Raw genomic sequence first — 19472 nt, 5'->3', positions numbered from 1 at the left:
TTCACCCACACACACCCCAAACACAGGATACTCAGCCTCACTTGCATACATCTGCATTTTGAATGGGTCTTCCTGGGCTGGGAGGTTGGAGGGCCTGCTCTCACACAAAGAACTGCCACACCCCCTACTGGGACCCTGGCAGACAGGATTGAACTGAAACTGGACCTGGTGCACTTCTAAGCCACTCTTTGAGGTCTCCCCCACTTGAAAGGCACATTTGGGTATATAAACAGGGCCTCTGCCCCTTCCAACTCAGAAACTTCCTGGAGAAGAAACTTGTAACCAGAACCTGCATCCTGCCAAGAAGAACTGCCTGGCTGCCCAAAGGACTCGCCTGACTGCTTTCTGTGAAGGACTGATGCCTTGCTGTTGCCCTGCTGCCTTGCTGCTCCCTGGCTGTGGTGAAGAAGTGCTCTCCAAGGGCTTGGATAGAGCTTGCCTCCTGTTCCCTGAAGTCTCAGGACCAAAAAGACTTCTCTCTTACAACTGGACTTCATGTGTGGCGAAAATTCAAAGCACAGCTTGCTAAAAACGACGCACAACCTGCCCCGCGGTGAGAAATTCACTGCACGCCAAACCGGAACGTTGCAGCCTGAATTCGCACGGCGAAGATCAACGCGGCACCTGTGTTGCGACCGGAACTTCGACGCACGGCCCACCGGATCGACACACAGCCGACCTGGGATGACGTGGCCCAACTTCCAGAGGGGAAATCGACGCAGAGCCTGCTGTGCAGAAGAAATTTCCACGCAACGCCCACGGGAACGATGCAGCGCTTGTGACTCCGCTCCACAAGCCCAGGATTTCAGGCACAGACCCCGGGGCGTCTGAAAACCATGCAACCCGAAGAGGATCCACAACGGGGTGCTGGAAATCGATGCACAGCCATCCCTGCGTGGAAACTAAACAACGCATCACCGTGTGTGGCCCGAGAAATCGACGCACACCCTCTTTGTTTCCACGCTTCTCCTTCTCTGCGGCCCATTGTGGAGATTTTTCACGCAAACCAGGGGCCGTATTTATACTTTTTGGCGCACAACTGTGCCAACGCAGTTGTGCGTCAATAAATTTAACGCCGGCTAACGCCATTCCAAAGCGCCATGCGGGCGCCTTATTTATGGAATGACGTTAGCCGGCGGAGCTGCCTGGTGTGCGTAAAAAAAAAATGACTTACACCAGGCAGCGCCGCCGTAGGGGAAAATGGAGCTTGGGCGCCAAAAAATGGGGCAAGTCAGGCTGAGGCAAAATTTTCGCCTCAACCCGATTAGCGCCATTTTTTTTTTACTCCCAACCCCCATTGAAATGACTCCTGTCTTAGCAAAGACCGGAGTCATGCCCCCTTGCCCAATGGCCATGCCCAGGGGACTTATGTCCCCTGGGCATGGTCATTGGGCATTGTGGCATGTAGGGGGGCACAAATCAGGCCCCCCATGCCACAAAAAAAAATACTTACCTGAACTTACCTTAAGTTCCCTGGGATGGGTCCCTCCATCCTTGGGCGTCCTCCTGGGGTGGGCAAGGGTGGCAGGGGGTGTCCCTGGGGGCATGGGAGGGCACCTCTGGGCTCCTTCCGAGCCCACAGGTCCCTTAACGCCTGCCCTGACCAGGCGTTAAAAAATGACGCTAAAGTGGCTGGATGTCATTTTTTTTTTACCCGCCCGGGAGTGTAAATACGGCGCACATGCCTCGGAGTCATTTTTTAGACGGGAACGCCTACCTTGCATATCATTAACGCAAGGAAGGTGTCCACGCTAAAAAATGACGCAAACTCCAAGATCTTTGGCGCTAGACAGGTCTAACGCCAAAGTATAAATATGGAGTTAGTTTTGCGTCGGATTTGCGTTAAAAAAAACGACGCAAATCCGGCGCAAACAGAGTATAAATATGCCCCCAGGTACTTTATGCTAAAAAGAGACTTTGGGCCTGATTCTTACCTTGGCGGGCGGTGGAGGCCGCCCGCCAAAGTACCCCCGCCAGAACACCGCACCGCGGTCGTCAGACCGCTGCAGTGATTCTGGGATTTCCACTGGGCTGGCGGGCGACCGCCAAAAGGCCGCCCGCCAGCCCAGTGGAAATCAACCTTCCCACGAGGACGCCGGCTCTGAATGGAGCCGGCGGAGTGGGAAGGTGCGACGGGTGCTGTTGCACCCGTCGCGTATTTCAGTGTCTGCAAAGCAGACACTGAAATACAAAGTGGGGCCCTCTTACGGGGGCCCCTGCAGTGCCCATGCCATTGGCATGGGCACTGCAGGGGCCCCCAGGGGCCCCACGACACCCCATACCGCCAGGAACAGGATGGCAGTATGGGGTGTCAGAATCCCCATGGCGGTGCAGCGAGCTGCGCCGCCATGGAGGATTCTTATGGGCAGCAGAAAACCGGCGGGAGACCGCCAGTTTTCCTCTTCTGACCGCGGCCAAAGCGCCGCGGTCAGAATGCCCTGCGGGGCACCGCCAGCCTGTTGGCGGTGCTCCCGCCAACCCTGGCACCGGCGGTCCATGACCGCCGGGGTCAGAATGACCCCCTTTGTTTGTTTTTAAAAGACTTAAGACACTTTGGGGGTCATTACGACCCTGGCGGCCGGCGGTATGTTGGCGGTAACACCGCCAACAGGCTGGCGGTGTTCCGCTAGCAATTATGACCGTGGCGGAATTGCCACGGCCATTCCGCCGGCCCCTCCACTTTCCCGCCAGGATTCCGCCTGGCGGTCATAATCCCCAGGGCAGCGGTGCCAGCACCGCTGCCCTGGGGATTATGAGTCCCCGACCGCCGGCCTGTCCATGGCGGTACACACCGCCATGGAAAGGCCGGCGGTAAGGGGACTTGGGGTGCCCCTGGGAGCCCCTGCACTGCCCATGCACTTGGCATGGGCAGTGCAGGGGCCCCCAGGCATAGCCGCGTCATGCATTTCACTGTCCGAATTTCGGGCAGTGAAATGCGCGACGGGTGCTACTGCACCCGCTGCACATCAGCATTGCCGCCGGCTCTATTACGAGTCGGCTGCAATGTTGATGTGACATTTCCGCTGGGCCAGTGGACGGTAACACTGTTACTGTCCGCTGGCCCAGCAGAAATGTCGTAATAGGGAGACAGAAATACTGCCAGCAATGGCGGTATTCTGTCTCCCGCGGCCTCAGTGGTCTTCTGAAAAGACCGCAGAGGTCGTAATGACCCCCTTTATCTCACTTTTCAGTGATATCTCTACATTTACTTATTGCATCTTTGATCGTTTTGACCTGCAAATATCCAGATAAATATTCTATATTTTTCTAGACACTGTGTGGTGTATTTTCGGGGTGCTATAATGTGTTATTGTATGATTTATTGCACAAATACTTTACACATTGCCTTCTAAGTTAAGCCTGACTGCTCAGTGCCAAGCTACCTGAGGGTGGGCACAGGATAATTTGGATTGTGTGTGACTTACCCTGACTAAAGTGAGGGTCCTTGCTTGGACAGGGGGTAACCTGACTGCCAACCAAAGACCCCATTTCTAACACTAGCGTTCAGTACTTTGATTTGAATTGAGGGAATCAAGCCATTTACACATGGACCAAATCGTCTAGACAAAACAGTTCTCTTGTCACCCCTAAGAAGGCCAACACACATTTGTTTGTCACAGCTCTTATTCAAATATCATCCCATTTCGCCATTCACCCCTCATTCTCCACAAGGGAATCTGAACTGGAATCGTCCCCACCTCTAAATAGCTCAAATACCTGTCCCCAAGCCAAAATTTCAGCTGTTGACCCCTCATCTGTATGTACTAATCGCACATGTTGTTCCTCTACTGACCCCTATTAGATCAGGTCCTTCATCCATGGATATATGAGGAAGCTTTGGGTTCTCATCATCCGATTGCTACCCTTCTTTTTGCAAGCAGCAGGGCCAGCTGGGCAATCTTATATGGAATCTTCCATCGCTTAGGTCCAGCTATTACACCAATAGGCATATTTTCGGGGAATGTATGAGAGTCAGTCCCATGGCAGTCGCTATTTTAGGTACCACTTTTCTCTTAAAATCCTGAACCCCACTGCAAGCCCAGGCTTAGTACAACAATATAGCCCCTATTTCTCTGCAGAGCCTGCATTTGGTCTCCCTGGTCGGATTCATTTTATTCAGTATGTGTGGTGTCATGTAGGTGCAGTACAAATTAAAATGCATCAATCTAAACCTATTATTGCATGAGATGGTGTGTACCAGTTCCAAAGCCTGTCTCCGTTCCTCATCGGAAATTTCTTCTCCCATGTCTCTCTCCCAAGCACCCTGCACAACGCACGCTGTTGTTTGTCTGTTGCTCCTAAGGACTTTGTAGAATAGTGAGATCAGGCGAAGCCCCTCCTCCCACCTGATGAGTCCCCCCAGTACTAGTGAAGCCTGTAGGGCCTCTGGAAAGTCACAACATACTTTCTGTGCCACCCTTTCCAATTTGGCATATTGCAAAAAATGCCCTGGTCCTACTCCAACAACTCTTGTGCCTCCTGGAAAGAGATAAAATGGTCACCCAGATACATGTCCCCTGCCACACGCATGCCATAGCTCCACGGCAATACATTCCTCAATGGCTCTGAGAGTGTCAGATTCCATAATTTCAAGTCCCTATCGAAAGGTGCTTGATGGATAATCTTCTGAACCACCTGCTCCCATAATGAGGCTGAGGCTTTAACTAAGTGGGGGAATCAGGTGCTTTGATCTGTCCCCACTTCATCAAGAGTTACGTAACCTTGGAAAAGCGCAATACCCATACACCTGCCCAGGTGTGGAGCAATGAGGAGCCAGTTCACTATTTCTCCCATGCACCACAGATAAGAAGAGGCAAAAGCCTACCAGGATTGTCTGGATGCAGATCCTGCGCCCACTGAGAAACCATCTCAACATGCCATAAGGGGGAAAAAGTAATCTGGACCTGGCATTTTGACTGGACATCTCAAAGATGTTAATCCTTTGCCTGAAGACCCTCTCTGCTTCCCCCCCTCCTCCTTCTCCTCACATCATTCTGCTGCATGGTCAGGGGCAACCCAACAAACATATTGAGTGACATGTTGAAAGGTCTGAAAGGGTTTGTATGTGGCAGCTCAGCTTTTATGTCTGCAGCCAGGCTGTGACTGGCTAATGGCTTTCAGCTTGGTGGGGGGTGGTAAGCACTGACACAGATGTGTGTGTGTGTGTGGGTGTTTGGGCCAGATTTAAAGAAAAGTTACCAGGGATGTGCCGTATTTAAGGGAATATGGCGTACCCCTGCATTTTCCCCTGTGCTGGAGCTAAATTCAGCTGCCAATGCAGGCATTCTTGCACCATCATACAAGGATGTCTGTGTTGAGGGGTGTGATTGTTTATGTGTGGGAAGGTGTCTCTCAATCACTAAAGACGTTTTGGCACTTCTGTGTGTGCCGTACAATGCAGCACACAAAGAAGTGCCAAAGCGTCATTTTCAAATGATTGTTTATGTGCAGGAAGGGACAACTTCCCGTACACAAACAATAATTTTTGGCATTTTGCTTTTTCTAGGCATGTGGTGTTAGATTTTGGCGCTGCTTCAGGTTTACGAGATTTCATAAATCTGAGGCAGTGTCAAAATGCAATGGGTGTTGCTGTGTGGGAAGGGGCCCTATTTACGAGGTGGCTTTACGCCACAAAAAGTGGCTTAATGCAACTTTGTAAATAAGGCACTGTGCTTAGCGCAACAGGAGCGTCACAAAGAGTGACGCTCCTCTGGCCCTAGGGGCCTACAAATACGGCCCTCAGGATTCTGATATTTATTCATAGATTTAGAGTGGCATATTACCTTTACAATTTGACTGTTTATGGAAGACTTTACATGACCTATGAGTATGGGTTATATGTGATACTGTAGAGAAGATGTTTAATTGTTTAACAGTCTTGTAGCTTTGTAGTGTTGTGTATTTTTGACAGAATATTTACTACTGCAATACACATCCTACACATATGTAACTCTCCAGTGCCTTCCATGTAGTTATTTCATCTTGTCAGTGATGTATTTAATGTCATTTTGTTTGTATATCTTGAGATTTTTGTTTTCTGGCTCGAGCGCAGATTCTATGCCCCAAGAACAGAGATTCCGCTCCGAGTGCAGACAAGCCGCATGAGTATGGTAAATCCACCCTGAAGTGCGAAAGATACTACTCGTAAATGCCCTTTGTGAATAGGGTAAGTCTTAAACTTAGACTTTTGATCTAAGTTTAGACCACAAAGTTTACCTTTGTGAATGGGGCCCATAGAGATAAACAATATGACCAAGCAGGAAACTCTCTATCCAACAAAAGCACTCCATGTGGCACAAGCATCAAAAGAGCCAAAAGTCATAAATCAACTCTAGCCTTATCTACAACCAATCCGGTCCACAATATCGTAGACATTAAGATTACCCCTAAATATGTACTTTGCTTTTCTCACAGAGCGGCTGTCTCAACTGAATTCAAAATCTTAATGGAATCAAACATAAATAGGACCCATCCACCTCAACTGTGAAATCGACCGTCTTCTACAAGTCACAGCTATAACTGTGGAACAGAGTGAAGGATGGGACAGCTCTGACACCTTTATGACACTCAACAAATGTGCCACTTCAGGAAGTAGACAATGTCATGGAAGGCAGCTACTCAGCAAATTTCGCATGCAGACAAAACTGGTCTCTTGAACACTTTTTTAACCTTCAAGAAGAAAAGTGCAAGAATCAGAACTTTTCTCATAGACTACCTAGTACAGAATGACCTGGATTTAACCCAACTCTGCCTAGACCAATCTCTAAGACTAAGGCCCGTATTTATACTTTTTGACGCTAAACTGCGCTAACGCAGTTTAGCGTCAAAAACTTTTGCGCCGGCTAACGCCATTCTGAAGCGCCATGCGGGCGCCGTATTTATTGAATGGCGTTAGCCGGCGCAAGCAGACCGGTGCTGCCTGGTGTGCGTGGAAAAAAAACACGTACACCAGGCAGCGCCGGCGTTGGGAAAAATGCCGTTAGGGCGTCTTAAAATGGCGCAAGTCAGGTTGACGCAAAAAAATCGTCTTAACCCGATTTGCGCCATTTGAAACGACGCCCAGACGCCATTTACATGACTCCTGTCTTAGTAAAGACAGGAGTCATGCCCCCTTGCCCAATGGCCATGCCCAGGGGACTTATGTCCCCTGGGCATGGTCATTGGGCATAGTGGCATGTAGGGGGGCACAAATAAGGCCCCCCTATGCCACCCAAAAAAAAAAAAATATATATGTATACTTACCTGAACTTACCTGAATGTCCCTGGGATGGGTCCCTCCATCCTTGGGTGTCCTCCTGGGGTGGGCAAGGGTGGCAGGGGGGGTCCCTGGGGGCAGGGGAGGGCACCTGTGGGCTCATTTTGAGCCCACAGGCCCCTTAACGCCTACCCTGACCCAGGCGTTAAAAAGTGGCGCAAATGCGGGGTTTTTTGACCCGACCACTCCCGGGCGTGATTTTTGCCCGGGAGTATAAATACGACGCATTTGCGTCACCGTCATTTTTTTAGACGGGAACGCCTTCCTTGCATCTCATTAACGCAAGGAAGGCGTTCACGCAAAAAAATGACGCTATTTGCCCATACTTTGGCGCTAGACGCGTCTAACGCCAAAGTATAAATATGGCGTTAGTTTTGCGCCGAATTTGCGTCGAAAAAAACGACGCACATTCGGCGCAAACGGAGTATAAATATGCCCCTAAATATTAGAAGGAAATCAAACATATCCTGAAAGTTGGCCTGATAAAAAACACGTTTTAGACATTCAAATAATGAATTTTTAAACCAGTTTACATATTCTAGGCTGCACTGACACGTGTCTCATGAAAATCTGGTCGCATTCTATATTACATGATTCTGTCCACTTACAAGGTAATCCACAAAGCCAGAGAGAGAACAGTGCAGAGTGGAGTGGACTATGTACACTTTAGGCAGCAGACTTACATTAAAATTAATGACTCATCATATTCAGTCATTAAATGTATAACCGATTACTGCTCGATGAACCACAACGTATGGCTCGTCATGGACGCTTTAAACTGACCACAAAAATGCAGTGGAAACTTCCTGCCCGATTCATGGGCAGTTGTGGTTCGTACACTTCGTACGGTTCTCCGAGGACCAAGTTTTCTTGTCTAGGGAGACTGCGTTGACTGTATACAATGCCTGAAATATGCCTCTTTCTCTACTTTGTCTGCAGATCGGATTTGGCCTCCCCAAGTGACCGGACAAATGGTTGCATGAACCCCCCATGAACCGCCAATGAAATGGTCAGTCCGTGGTCCGTAGGAAGTTAGCTGCTGCCTCCTGTCTTGTTTTTCATCTATGGCTGGTGGAAGATGTGTGGCGACATTTGGTGGATTTATGCCGCAATTCGCTTTCGCTTACTGGGGCATTGTAGGAAATTGCAAACCTTACACACATATGTATGTATGTACAACGAAGCAGTAAGACAGAGGGATGCCTGGGGCACACCGCTTATAATCTTCTGGATAACAGCATCATCTTCTTTCTCTGACAACATTACTTTAGGTGTGTGTTTTGTTATTGTGGCTTGAGTGCGCAACATAAATTAACAAAGTAACTGGCTGCGTTAGAGAATAGGGGATTTTGTATTCCGTGTCGCGCGAAAGCCAAATATGACAAATGGTGGGTGGAGCCTCCCCTTCAGAGTTTCTGATACATGGTTGTATGAACTTGCACGCTGCGAGGCACAATTTACAGGATGCGATTAATTATGCATAACACCTTGTTTTTTTAAGTGCGTGGGCCAGGGATATGCAGCAATAATCTGTTTATGCATCAAACTGTCCTTCTGAAGTTTACAATTAGGTTCAGATGTATTAATGTAAACTGCCCTTGAACTCCATTTAAAACTCATTAGTGTACCACACACGGTTATGTGAGCCGGTGTTTAGAAATTCAGACCCTGTGCTTGCTCAAGAGCTTTCCCTTTTGTTTGCACTGAACTGTGTTACTTGATAGTCCAAGCGAGTTGCTAACCTTAGATTATAAGGACCACTGGAAAGAATCAACAATTTATAAACACTCGTAGATATCTGCTGCTTAGGAATTATTCATTGTATTTGTAATAAGATTGAACAACTACATTTTACGTTCTCCATAGGTGACAATGCTCCCATCTGACCCCATCTTTTATGTGAATTATTATGGGAGCATGCATGGAGAGAAAAGTAGCATACATTATTAAATGTTCTAAATTAAGCACCTTCCTTCTAGACATTTCATGCAAATTGTATTACTGTATCCAGAGAAGAATACTATACGTGACCTGAAACTATTTTCCATGTCTCGCGTTCTCCTCTACACTAACTTCAATTTCCATTTTTTCTGTTGCCACTTAAGAACCTGTGATCAACAATTGTAAAGTGAAATATAGATGCAATAAATTAGATGCCTGTTGGGAATGGTCTACAGAGTGGTTAAGGTTCTCATTCCGAAAGACATTTTCTGAGAAAGTACATCAAGAGAAGGCCGAATGATGTAGCTCTAAGTCAGCCTAAATTCCGTAAAGGCAAATTGTTTGAACCTTGTACATTCTGGCATCAGAGGCTTATCATATTAGCATCTGTTCTTTAACTGACATTGCTAATAGCCTCCCTTATTATTTATTTACTTGTGGTGTTCAATACTTTTCAAGTATTATAATGGTATCATAAAAGTATTTTTGCAATAGCAGGCGACATGCATTTTCCGTTGTTAAAATGACCCGAGGAGCTACAGCTTTCAAGACATGAATCGCATAAATAGTGTTTTATATTTTTTTATTTTATATACTTGGGTCCTTTATATATATAGACTGTTGTTAATGCAGGAACAGCTGAAAGACAACTTGCTGTGAATACAAAAGTATTAATTGTGGAGCCTACTATTGACGCAGAAGTATGGCAATCAGGATGACAGGAAAGTGTGTGTGTGATGTGTTCAGTTCCAATCAACAGACTGAGCATTTTTTAACATTATGTAATAGTCTCCGGAAAACTTTGAAAAGGAAGCCTTTTCCTGGCATTTAATTTATTATAATTGTTGATTAATTTGTAAAGCACAGCCTAAAACTGTAAATACGTTCAAGCATATAATTCTGAGCTATTTTTGTAATATCTTGCATTGATCTTTTGTCATAGCGAAAGTGTAAGAAAGGCATGGTTTGGAGAGCCTTTCTGGAGATGGCATGGGTTTAGAGATACCTTGTTCACAGTGGTAACTTGTTTCAGAGCCCCTAGAGCTTGTACAATGGCATTGATAAAGTTCCTCAGGATGGGCTTCGTTTGGAGAGCCTTTCTGGAGGTGGCATGGGGTTAGAGATACCTTGTTCACAGTGGTAACTTGTTTCAGAGCCCCTAGAGCTTGTACAATGGCATTGATAAAGTTCCTCAGGATGGGCTTCGTTTGGAGAGCCTTTCTGGAGATGGCATGGGGTTAGAGATACCTTGTCCACAGTGGTAACTTGTTTCAGAGCCCCTAGAGCTTGTACAATGGCATTGATAAAGTTCCTCAGGATGGGCTTGGTTTGGAGAGCCTTTCTGGAGGTGGCACGGAGTTAGAGATACCTTATTCACAGTGGTAACTTGTTTCAGAGCCCATAGAGCTTGTACAATGGCATTAGCTGAAAGAATGTACTATTCTTGATAAAGTTCCTCAGGATGGGCTTTCTCATCATGGTACTTCACCAGTAGTTCTCTGAATGGTTCAAAACTAAAGCTTAAGAAAGTCAAAACATACTAGGAGTATTATGCATAGTTCTGTGGTCCACACATAGTTAAGAATGTAGACGTGATGGAACATGGGAAACATCCAGTATCTCCCATGCCTCTTTTGGTTTCTTTTCATAAGGGTTGTTTCAAATAAAGCAAGAGGTTATAGAGTGATCCTTGAAGTTGTATTTTACAATGCTAATAGATCCCTCATGTAGCCACTGGTATTGCTAAATACAACTAGTATATACACTATGACTAGTCACTACTACAAATACTACTACTACTACTACTAGCTTAGTGATAAAGAGAGAGAGAGATGGATAAACCAGTAATGATTAAAATTTTGTTTGTGTGGGTTCTGCAACTCTATTCACACTCTGCACACAATGGATAGGGGTTAGTGCCATCTATCATCTGTCAACATATTTCTGCATATGAAAACAGTATATTGGGTCATCAGGGCAAACAAAACTGGTGAAGATTGTATAATTCACCATGGTAGATGAAGAGATGGTGAGTTTTCTTTCACTTGCTTGATGGCCCCTTTGGCATATAGAGTCAGATGAAAGTTTTTAAAGGTATGTTAGAAATGGGGTCTCTTGTTGGCAGAGGTATACACCCTTGTCCAAATAGGGACCACAATCCTAGTCAGGATAAGTCACACACAATCCAAATTATCCTGTGCCCACCCTCTGGTAGTTTGGCACTGCGCAGTCAGGCTTAACTTAGAAGGCAATGTGTAAAGTATTTGTGCAGTAAATCATGCAACAACACAGTGCGAACACCACAAAAAGGCACCATACAGGTTTAGAAAAATATAAGATAATTATCTGATTAAATTGTGGTCAAAAAAATTAAGATTTGATAATCACAAGTTGAAATAACACTTTTGTAATGGTAATAAGACTCTTTAGTTCTTAAAAGCAACAATTGTCTCTTGCATGCACAAAGTACCAGGTTTGCATCAAAATTACACGCACAAAGACCGCAGTGGAGGAGTTGCGTGGAAAAAGGGAGGTGTGTGTTGGATTTCCGGGTTCACACAGACGATGCGTTGATACTTTTCCTCACGGCAAGGGCTTTGCATCGAATTCCGGCACGCAGACTTGAATCCTCTTTACGACCCAGAGATGATGCGTGGAAATCCTGGGCATGCGGGACAAAGTCACAGTTGTTGCATCAATTCAGAGGGTGATACGGGGGAGTTTCTTGTGCATGGCTGGCGCTGCGTCAATTCCTCTTGCAGGAAGTCAGGCTGTGTCATTCTGGCTCAGCGATGCGTCGATCCGGCAGGCTGTACGTTGAAGTTCCGGTCGCAACGCAGGCGCTACATCGATCTCCACTCGGGGAGACGGGCTGCATCATTCCGGTTCAGCAATGCAGTGATTTTCTCACCGCTGGACAGGCTGGGCGTTGAATCTGGCATGCTGTTATGCCGCACAAGGAGTATCTTTGTAGAGAAGAAGTCTTTTTGGCCCTGAGAATTCAATCCAAGCCCTTGGAGAGCACTTCTCAGCAGGGCTAGAGGACAGCAAGGCTGAAGGGCAACAGCAAGGCAGCAGTCCTTTACAGCAAAGCAGTCCAGGTGAGTCCTTTGGGCAGCCAGGCAGCTTCTCTTGGCAGGTTGCAGGTTCTGGTGCAGAGTGTCTGTCCCAAGAAGAGTCTGACTTGGTAGGATCAGGGACCCAGTTTATATACCCAAAAGTGCTTTTGAAGTGGGGGAGACTTCAAAGAGTGGTTTTGAAGTGCACAAGGTCCTCTTTCAGTACAACCCTGCCTGCCAGGCTCCCAGTAGGGGGTTTGGCAGTCCATTGTGTGAGGGCAGGCCACTGTCCTTTGAAATGTAAGTGTCAGGCCCTCCACTGTTCCAGACCAGGAAGATCCATTCAGTATGCAGATGTGTGCAGGTGTGACTGAGCATCCTGTGTTTGTGGTTGTCTGGTGAAAGGCACAAGGGATCTTTCAACCAGCCCAGCCCAGACGTAGATTGGAGACAGGCTGTAAGGCACAGAAGGATTTTAAGTGTAGAGAAATGCTCACTTTCTCAAAGTGCCATTTCTAAAATAGTAATATACAATCCAACCTCACCAGCTAGCAGGACCTTGTATTACCATTCTGGCTATACTAAATATGACCTGTCTACCCCTTTCTGATCAGAATCTACCCCTCAAACAATATATGAGGGTGGCCCTAATGTTAGCCTATGAAAGGAGCAGGCCCCACAGCAGTGGAAAACAAATGTAGGAGTTTTTCACTACTAGGACATATAAAATACAGAGGTATATGTCCTGCCTTGTACCTACACAGTACCCTGCCCTATGGGTTACCTAGGGCCTGCCTTAGGGGTGACTTACATGTAACAAAAGGAGAGTTCAAGGCTTAGCAAGTACTTTTAAATGCCAAGTCGAAGTAGCAGTGAAACTCATCACACAGGCCTCGCAATGGCAGGCCTGAGGCATGATAAGGGGCTACTGATGTGGGTGGCACAACCAGTGATGTAGCCCCACTAGTAGAATTTAAATTACAGGCCCTAGGCACATGCAGTGCACTTTACTAGGGTCTTACAAGTAAATTAAATATGTCAATTGGGTATGAGCCAATGTCACCATGTTTTAAGGGAGAGAGCATATGCACTTTAGCACTGGTTAGTAGTGGTAAAGTGCGCAGTGTCCTAAAACCAGCAGAAACTGTCAAAAAAGTGGAGGAAGGCAGACAAAAAGTTGGGGGTGACCACCCAAAGGCTGTCAGGTCTAACAAGGTACATTTCAGAATTCTAGTGGTGATTCTTGCTCTGTGCACCATGCTGTACTGTAGAACATTTCCTTGAGCTTATTGCCATTCTTCTGTTATCGCATATTACATTTTTCATACTACTTCCTTATTTTTCTGAGTCTATGACTCCAACAATTTTCAGCCATGGATTTCAGTGAGGTATTGACTATGGTAAGCTTGAACAAATGGCTTTTAATTCCACTCACCTTGATAAGTAGATATTGAATCTTATCTTTGCCCCTTCTAAAATAATGCCTCTAATTTGGAGTGATCTTTTCCTGATCCTATTTTATGTACAGGTTGATCTTGCTAATTTTAGCACATTTAGGGCCTGATTTAGATTTTGGCAGATGGGCTACTCCATCACAATGGTGACAGATATCCCCTCCACCAAAATACAGATTGCATAGGAAATAATGGGATTTATATTTCTGCAGCCGGAATATCTGTCACCATTGTGACGGAGTAACCTGTCCGCCAAAATCTAAATCAGGCCCTTAATCTCAAAAGCAATGCCCTGATTACAGTTTGTGGCTGTACTAAACTCTCCCTTGAGCTGCGACAGATCACATTCAATGGTAATCCTCCTTCCTTCACTGAAAAGTTGGTGGAGATGATGTATTTGCCCTATCAGAATTGTCCGTAGCAGGCCTTTGACTCTGTTCTCCCTGATAAGAAAGCTCAAAAGCGACTTCAGCCCTCATCCCCTCCGTATAACACAGCTCCTGAAACTGCAAAAGTCAAATGCAATAAACTTGAAAATCTGTAGGGTCTTGATTATTCCTTCAGAGGGAATTTAAAAAGTGCTCTGAGAACTTGCAAACAATTTTGGATGTTCCCAATTTCTCAAAAACTCTTTTTCTTTGCCAGGTCCCTTGCCAATCCAGCATAACTTTCTCAAGCATTTACACATTCCAGGGTTTTCTGCAATGATCTTTAAATTTTTGGGGGACAAGATTACAACTATAATTGACAGCTTTAGATCAAGTCCCATTCCCTTTGGTGAAAATACTGCAGATACCTTGTTCTTGGCTTCCTGGGCAGTTAGGGAAGACAACACTGAAGCTCCTACATTGGACAACTTTAATGAGCTGGACTTAGATGCATTTTTACAAATAACTGTTTCCACCTCTTCAAGGACACATATGGATCCCCTCCCCTCTAGGGTTTGAAATTCAGTTTCATCTAGCCTCTACAGGCAATCTGTAACCTTTTCCTCATTTTAGGTGAAGTTCCACCACAGTGGCAGAAGACCATGGTGGTTCCATTATTAAAGTAGCCCATGGGGAATCCAGCCATCAAGTCCAACTTCATACCTATGTCTCACTTGCCATTACTATCCAAAATCTGGAAAAATATGTAAATAAAAATATCTCTACATTCTCGGAATTTCAACAGATAGAGCACAAGCGCAGTTTTGGCTGGTGCAAGGCATTGAGACTGCTCTTGTATCAGTCCTGGATGATCCCCTGAATGGCAGCAGACAAAGCTACTTTGTGGTCTTAGTATTTATAGAACTCTCTATCCCTTTTGATACAGTCAATGTAACCTTAATTTCCAGTTTATTTGATATTTGAATAAGAGGAACAGCTGTGCGTTGGTGTCCATCTTATTTGCAAAACAGAACCTAAGTTGTGCACCTTCAACCCTTCTTGTTTGAGTGTAAATAGGTTGGCCAAAGGGCTTAACACCGTTTAACATCTACCCTTTCCTCTGGCACCACTCATCGATCCCATGGGATTAAATATCTGAATTATGCTGATGATGCCCAATTAATCATAACCGTGTATCCCACTCTAACCACTTCATTTGAATCATTCCATCTCTATATGCAGCATATAACGGCTTGGCCATAACAGTCTTAAATTTAATGCAGATAAAACAAAAATCATGTGGTACTCCACTCATAGGTCCCTCCTCTCTCTGGCCCACAATCTCTGCCACCTTCTGGTGACCCGGTTCCAACTATTTCTTCATAGGTCTGGAACCTCATGGATTACTTCAAGGAGGAACTATCCTTCGCTTACTCTGTCATTAAACTTTTCTTGTCTTGTTTCTTTTTCCTAAGAGTCTTGCAGAAAATCCTCCCATTCCTGCTCAGTCACGCTCACTGACTGCAATTAACAATTCCTGTAGGTTAGACTACTGCCATGCTATGTTTTTAGGATGGCTAGATTATCTCTTGAATCAGATCAAGACAGCCGCAGCAAGGCTAGCACTCCTTGACTTCCCTCACCCACAGAAGTACTTAATATGCTCTACCAGTTATCTCTAGAAGCAAGTGCTGTTCAAGTTGCTATGTCTGGTCCACAAGGCTGTACATCAAGCTGGACATCACTATCTACAAGGCAAACTTGTACGTTAGCATCCGAGCCATTCCTTGCTCTCAGACAGTGCTAACTTGCTCTGCCTCCCAAAGTTTAAAAAAGTAAGGAAAGGTGGCAGTCCCTTCTTCGTTCAGTCTCCCCAGCTTTGGGAAAGCTTTCCTTCAGCTCTTTGTGCAACAACCTGCTGTGTTTAAAGAAGTTACTAAAAACGTGGCCTTACAATAAATAATTGGACTCTGTCTGGCCAGTTTCTGCATGATTCAGAATCCTTCACCCCTAGCGCCAGGACACATATCAGGTAACGATTAGGTCTATACATTTAATTTATTATTATTATTATTACTATTATTATTATTATTGTTGTTGTTGTTATTATTGCTATTATTATTATTAATAATGAAATGCACTTGTAGCATTTGTAAAGGAAGTGATCTGTAAATTAAATTCAAGTCTGTACAAGGAGTTTTTGGAGCTCGTTAGGGAATGATATTACATTGCTTGGTTGCTATGCCTGGTTAAACTTTGGAGAAATTTATTATATATTAAGTATTTTAAAGTTTGTAGGGCCCCTCATTAGTAGGTGTTATTCTTATGGATAATAATGGAAAACTAAAGGAGACAAGCAGAAACGACTGTCTGTGCAGACAGAGAAGTTAGGTTCTTTACACTGAAGAATAGCATACCTCTCCTCCATTCTGAGTCAGGCATATATCTGCCCAGTATTAACCACTCCCCCTACTAAAATGGTGGAAATACACCAGATTATGGCATTTTATTAAATTACTTACCGGAATCAGTGTTTCTGTATTGATTGCTACATTTTCTCCCCATCATTTCTTGCAGAGACTTCGGTTGCTTTAATACGCGGAAAACTATGCGTATAATATTCAACCCTTAAGGTCGTAGGGGCCAATAATTACATCCTCACACAATCCTATCAAGATTACCGGGGGTACTCAGTATCACACTGAGGACAGTGGATATCTGTAATAGCTTAATAGACGTACATGCCCTTATTTTAGCAAAGTGTCTTTACCATAAAATTACAGCTATGTATTGCAACAAATTATTTTTCCTGCTTTCAGTTATTGAAATCAATGTCACCAAATCCTGGTGGTCTGTTTGCAAAAGGAAAACATTAAGAAGTCTCCATGCCATAATGGAGTTCCCACACAAACTAATCACATGTTGACTTTGCCTATGAACTTGCAGATTTCTTTTCTGTCTTTCGGCAAGATTCACGCTATTTGAATACAACATACATACATACAAACATAAACCTGCTTCTGAGAAATGTTTGCAACTGTTAAACGGGAGGGCGAACGAAGGGTCTCATTTAATAGAAACTGGGGCATTGGCTTTGATGCACCAATTTTCTAGCGCCAGCCCCAGACCCCTTATCAACGGCAGGGTAGCGCTGTGTATATGATAAGGCACTCTATGGCCCACTATTCCACAGGAGTGCCAGAAATTCTGGTGCATCTGTTGACGCAAAAGTGGCGCATTTCTGGACAAGCATTGGTAATCTGACGGTACTCCAGCAAAGCAAGGAGGGTCCAATGGTAAAAAGTCCAGTGTCACTTTAACGCCTGCTCTTAGCAGGTGTTAAAAAACTGACGCTGTGAAGGCACAGAATGGCACAGTGAAATGTACATTTCAGTGGGCTAGTTCTGCATGACTTTTAACATTGGTAAACCCAACCTGCATACATAATACCTGGCACGGGTATAATGTGGCGCTGGGCTTTACAAACTAGTGCAATGGTGTCCATGTGTCAATTTGTAATTTTAGCACAGTGTAAAGGACTGCTTGCGCTGCCAACAACTTGACGGGTTTCCCGTCCGCCATATTACAAGTTCCATCATATCCTATGGAGCTTGTAAAATGTGGGACGGGATATGTTTGTGCTAGAATAATACCCTCCGCAAAACTCGTAATGAGGCCCCTAATCCTGAATGCCATTGTTAGAAATGGGATGTCTGGTTGGCTAGGAAATGCACCTAAGCAAGGCAAAGCCCACCACTGTAGTCAGGGCAAGTAAGTTACACATCAAAGATAGCTTGTGCTCATCCCCCTGATAGACTGGTGCAGAGCAGTCAGGCTTATCACAAGAGACGATGTGTAAAGCATTTGCGCAGCAAACTCACATCAGTGATACAGCATAAAAGAGACTCCATACCTTTTGTTCCAAAACAGCCTTTTTTTATTCTATATGTGTCATGAGAGCAAAACAACATAATCATAAATATTGTACATAGTTTTCTATTTCTGAAGGAGTACTCATTAGTCCGGGTAAAGCATTCATCAATGGTGACCTACATCAGTGGTTACTCAGGGTATATAATGCAGCATTAATCACATATGTACTTTATAGACAATACTTTCTATAATGATAGAAAACATGTTTATATGGTGCAGGCTATAGCCTCTATAGCCACAGAAAATGCATACATACTTTGCCAAGATATCTCACTTTATACCCCAAGTATTTCTCTGCGACATGGGTGCAGGCAATATCCAATAATTCCCTCGGGCCTGCACTGGCTGTCCTCCAATGGCAGGGGCCTGCACAGAGGTCCACCAGGGAAAGAGATGCAGCAATCTGAGGCCCGAACGGCCTCCTCTCTTCAGCGCCGGACAGCCAGTGGTGGGCGCACCACGTGAATCCCAGCTCCCTGAGGGAGTGGGGTGAGGTAGTGCTGGCTGCCGTTCAAAGGTTTTCTTGTTCCTAGGCAATGCAGTGAGGGCTATAAATTGGCTATAGAGTCATGTGCACCCTGATTGAGCGGCAAAATTCACAAAGGGAACATGCTGGTTTATCTTCCAGGGGTGTGGCCAGAGAGACATGTTCTACACGTGTTCATTGGTAGAATCCTGGAACCAGCGCTTGAGGTTCAGGTAGGGTGAGTAGGGTGCTTACCACATACAGGGTACCAAAGAAAAAGGGACTAAATACAGCCCTAGGAGATAAGAGTGCACACCACACGTTAGTCTAAAAAATTGAAGATATAAGGCCCTCACTATATGCTTATGATCAAAGGGCCCAGGGGCAGCAACCAATGCTCACAATGTGCTGGGTCCCTGAAAGAACACTGTGGGACGGTAGTAGTAGGCAGGTAGACTAGCACAGCCAGACCAGCAGTTTTAGGGGTAATCTCTCCTGCTGCCCAATAAGGCCTAGTGCAACTAAAGTCAGGGGGCAGCTGGCAGTAGGGCAACAAGCAGAAAAGCAATCCAGTGAGTCCTCTAGGCCACCCAACAAGTAGCACGCAGCAGGGCAACAGCAGAAAAGCAGTCCAGATGAGTTCCTTGTGCAGGGCGGCAGTCCTTTTGACAGAAGTTCAGTCCCAGTCAAAGAGTGCTCGGAAAACATGGGGTCAGAGCCCCTGTGCTTATACTAAAAAAATTCTTTGTTGAAGGGGTGACTTCAAAGGAACACTTCAGGTGTAACATAACCTGTTTCAACCCACCCTTGGCTTCAGACATCAATAGAGGGTAAATCAGTCCTTTGTGTGAGGGCAGGACACAACTTATTGACCTGTAAGGTGTGAGTGACCTCTTCCTCTCCTAGCCCAGAATGACTATCAGTATGCAGATGGATGCAGATGCCTCTCCTGCCACACCCAGCTCCTCCTATGTTGTGGCTGTCTGGAAAGTATGC

General features: G+C 45.5%; 1 long non-coding RNA gene across 1 annotated transcript in view; it reads left to right on the top strand.

Moving 5' to 3' along the window:
• Window positions 1-9414, top strand: part of LOC138296472 (uncharacterized) — an 88387-nt gene extending 78973 nt beyond the window's left edge. Inside the window, exon 3 of the long non-coding RNA XR_011203840.1 lies at window positions 8195-9414. This is a non-coding gene — a long non-coding RNA (uncharacterized lncRNA). The remainder of the gene's footprint in view (window positions 1-8194) is intronic.
• The last annotated feature ends 10058 nt before the right edge of the window (window positions 9415-19472 follow it).

This window comes from Pleurodeles waltl, chromosome 5 (genome assembly GCF_031143425.1).
Source record: "Pleurodeles waltl isolate 20211129_DDA chromosome 5, aPleWal1.hap1.20221129, whole genome shotgun sequence".
In the NCBI taxonomy this organism is placed as follows: domain Eukaryota; kingdom Metazoa; phylum Chordata; class Amphibia; order Caudata; family Salamandridae; genus Pleurodeles; species Pleurodeles waltl.
The sequence above is the reverse complement of the archived record's forward strand: the minus strand, read 5'-3'. Positions and strand labels throughout refer to the sequence as shown.